This window comes from Mustela putorius, unplaced genomic scaffold (assembly GCF_011764305.1).
Source record: "Mustela putorius furo isolate JIRA1106 unplaced genomic scaffold, ASM1176430v1.1 tig00000460_pilon_pilon_pilon, whole genome shotgun sequence".
In the NCBI taxonomy this organism is placed as follows: Eukaryota; Metazoa; Chordata; class Mammalia; order Carnivora; family Mustelidae; genus Mustela; species Mustela putorius.
Genome location: NW_025421389.1, coordinates 24,577,926 through 24,582,378, shown reverse-complemented (window position 1 = coordinate 24,582,378; position 4,453 = coordinate 24,577,926).

Below are 4,453 nucleotides of genomic sequence, written 5' to 3'. Positions count from 1 at the left end.
TGGATAATAGAAGACAAGTAAATCCTGGGGATGGAATTACAGGATTTTTGTAGTTCACTACTGCTGTATGGCATATTTGAAAGTTGCTAAGAGAGTACGTCCTAAGAGTTCTCATCACAAGTAAAAGCCTTTTTTTTTCTGTTTTCTTTTTAATCTGTGTAAGGTGGTGGGTGCTGACTAAACTTATTGTGGTCATCATTTCACAGTTATCTAAGCAAAGTCACGATGGTGTCCACTTTAAACTTAGACCGTGGTGTATGCGGGTTGTATCTCAATAAAACTGGGCAGGGGAGGAGCAAGCGACCCAATTTTTGAAACAGACCAAAGAGTAAGACAAACACTTGGCAAAGAAAGACATATGGACCAATAAACACATGAAAAATTACCTAACATCATGTGTCATGTGGAATTAAAACCGTATTTAGATAAGCCTACCTACCTGTTAGAAGGCTACGTAAGAGAATGACAATACCAAATGTGGGGGAGAAATGGCCTTGTCACACATGGCTATGGGAATGGACGATGGTACAACTACTTTGGAAAAGTGTTGATATATATAAATATAAATATATATTATTTTTAAAAATATGTGTATATATATGTATGCAAACTTAAATATACATCTTCACCCAGCATTCCTTCTATTTATTCAAGAGAAATGAAATATGTGTGTTCAAAATGCGTAGTTCATAGCAACCTAATTTACAGTAGTCAGTCAGTGGAAACAACCCAGATGCCCACCAGCAGTGAATGGATAAACAAGTTGGGCTATATTCTACAATGGAGTCCCATTTAGTAATAAAATGGGGTGAGCTGATAAGCACAACTGTGTGGATAGATCTCATGGACACTAAGCTGAGTGAAAGACACCAGTCACAAAAGAGGCCATATTGTAGGACCCATTTATAGAATATTCTAGAAGAGTCAAAATAAATTGGGCTAAGGAGAAAAAAAAAAAACATGGTAGTGGTTCTCTGGAGGACAGTGAGTGCCTCAGGAGGGACACAAGTAGAACTGGAGAGACAGAGATCATGATAGAGATGTGGATTACAGATGTGTATCCTCCTGTCAAAATGACAGACTTAAGATCTGTCCATTTCAAGGTATGTAAATTTTTCTAAAGAAAAAAAAAAACAACTATAGGGGTGCATGGGTAGCTCAGTGGGTTAAGCGTCTAACTCTTCATTTCGGCTCAGGTCATGATCTCAGGGTCCTGAGATTAAACCCTGAGTCGGGCTCCAAGCTCAGTGAGAAGTCTGTTTGAGAGTTTCTCCTTCTGCCTCTGCCCTTCCCTGTGCTTGCTCTCTCTCTCTCTCTCTCTCAAAATAAATAAAATCTTAGGAAGAACTGTAAAATAATCATTATTTAACTGGGAATGGGGAGTATTTGGCAATATATATACAATAAGAGTGGCAAACTGTTAGTAGTTGCTGAGTCTGGGTGATGGGCATATCACTCTTACACTCCTTTGTTTAGAATGGCTGTGTTTTATACTTCCCATAATTAAAAAAAATTAAAAGTTGTAGCCCTTGCTTTCCCAGACTATGGTAATGTAATGAGGCTAGCCGAAGAAATTGAAATATTGGAATAGTTTTTGTCCAGAGCTACCTGTGCCCATGTAGGCAAGTCTGTCTACTTCTGGAATTCAGTTTTTGGAACTCCACTCCCCCCAGATAAAACGCACATTCGTCAAATGTCAACTTCATCGGCAGTAAAGGTGGCCATTGGCTCTTCATCTTCCTCCCTCTTCTTTTTTTCCAGTTGGTTCAGAAATTCGTTGAGAGGAAAGAATGCAGTCTATTGGACCTGTTTGGTTTTTCCTTTTTAAAAGATTTTACTTATTTATTTGATAGAGATCACAAGCAGGCAGAGAGGTAGACAGAGAGAGAGGGGGAAGCCAGCTCCCTGCTGAGCAGACAGCCTGATGTGGGGCTCGACCCCAGGACCCTGGGATCATGACCGGAGCCGAAGGCAGAAGCTTTAACCCACCGAGCCACCCAGGCGCCCCTGGACCTGTTTGGTTCTGTAATAATCCTTTGTCTTTTGCCTTGAGGTTTGGCCTTGGTGTTGCAGGGCAGGGCCTTGCCTTGTCAATATCAGCCTCTGGAGGAGGGGGAGGGCTGTCTTCTTGGGGTGTGGCTTTATGTAGGAGGCTTCCCTAGAGAGTAGCTTTGTTTTCCCATTTTCCTGCAGCTCACTCCCTCAAGAAACTGACCAAAGGACTTCTGTGAGAAGCTACACAGCTTCACATTCAAAAAGCATCTTTCTCCCTGGCCCATCAACCATCCAGAGTCCCCGGGCCTTACCTGACCTTGATAAACCCTGACCTACAGCATAGGTTCTCGCTCTCCTGGGCCCTCTTTAGAGGCAGACATTTTGGTGTCTAATCCAGGTGTCCTAAGACTTATCTGTCTCTGGGTAACCTTGATAACTTCTGCGGAGGGACTACAATGGGTCCTTATCCAAAGAGGCCTCCAAGCGGCCCATCTTGCAATGTCAGCCTTTCTTTTTTTTTTTTTTTAAAGATTTTATTTATTTGTCAGAGAGCAAGCGAGCGAGAGCGAGCACAGGCAGACAGAGTGGAAGGCAGAGTCAGAGGGAGAAGCAGGCTCCCTGCGGAGCAAGGAGCCCGATGTGGGACTCGATCCCAGGACGCTGGGATCATGACCTGAGCCGAAGGCAGCTGCTTAACCAACTGAGCCACCCAGGCGTCCCACAATGTCAGCCTTTCTTAACGAACTATGTAGATAAGGCTTCCCCAGGACAGAATTACAGATCTGGAAGAAAGAGAGCCAACAGACTTTGCAAGACAGGTTGGACTTGTAAGAATCTCCAACAGGGAAGGAGCTCGCCAGAATTAGGATTTGGACATCCTAACCCCCCTTCAGAATCAACCGGCTTATCTACAAAGACGTTTGATTAAAAGGCTTATCTGTGTATTGTTTAAAAGACCGGAAAGAAACCCAACGCAAAGTAGTTTAAACCCCAAATGGCATTTCTTGGAAGGCTACTGAGTAGGAATCAAGGAAAGATCTCTGGAATCAAGCTGATTCCTGGAATCAACCACAGGGACTGGCGCTCTGGGCTCAAATACCCTTGATAGGCTATGTCTCTTCTCTCATTTCTCCCCTTTTCTTTCAGGGATCGGTCCCCAGAAATTCAATGCTAGTTATGAAGTTCTTGAGATGGCAGATGTGTTTGAAAACTAGAGGGGGTGGGACGCCTGGGTGGCTCATTGGGTTAAGCAGCTGCCTTCGGCTCAGGTCATGATCCCAGTGTCCTGGGATCGAGTCCCACATCGGGCTCCTTGCTCAGCGGGGAGCCTGCTTCCCCCTCTGCCTCTGCCTACCATTCTGTCTGCCTGTGCTCGCTCTCTCCCCCTCTCTCTCTCTGATAAATAAATAAAATCTTAAAAAAAAAAAAAAACTAGAGGGGGTTTACAGTTATTCTTATAAACTCATCAGAATTCCTTATATTTTAGTGCACAGATGTTTTTCCTTATGAGTATGATCATTGGAAAATTGGCTATTAAAAACCATCATTAAAGGCCACTTCTTGATAATCGTCCATCTTTCCTGATAGCAGTGATGGCACTGATCTCGATCTGCCTTGCATTGATTTATATTAGATGACTGCATGAGACGGTCTCTCTCCCAGCTTTGGACAGACCAGCACCCTTGAGCGTCACTGCATTTTGTTTATGTCCTCACCAGCTAAGGAGCTTAAATAGATTTTCACTTTCTGTCATTCGTATTAGGAACACAACAGGTCGTTTTTCACATATATCCCCCTCCAGCAACCTAGCACTCCGCCATGTGGGGGATGTTGGGAAGGCAGCCACACACAGCTTTCCCGACCCTTGCTGGCTGTGGAAGGGTGCTGGGACCTGGAACATTCCCTTACATGGAGATAAGGAGACTGCCCAGACTCTTCTGGGCTTACTATCTTGTTTGGGAGACTCTTATCCTCTTCTGGGGCTGGATGTGTACTCCTTTGTTCCATGTAACTGTGTGCACTGCACGGCAGCGTGCCAAGCCCGCAGCTCACATCTATTCCTGGGGGGGGGGGGGGGGCGAGGTCCTCTGCTTGCAGCACAGGAAAGGTGTGTGAACATCATCTCCCTGCATTGGCTTTCGGATGAGACTCGGGTAGGGGGACCCGTGATCACGACTGAACCTCATCTTGGTTTGTTGTCTGTGTAGGCAACTGCTGAAAACAATTACATATTTAATGTCATCTGTGTAAACCCCGGTGTGAGTCACATCTTCCTTGGTGTCCCCAAAAGCTGCAAACCATGCAGTGGGCTGCCATCAGGACTGCTGTTCCTGGTGGCAGGCATCGTGATGCTCTTTGCTCTGCTCTGCTCAGTGGGACACCTCCCCTACCAGGTGTCACTTGTTCAGTAGGGTTGCATGTTGGGAGTGTGTGGGATATGACATCCCTCCCTTTAGAG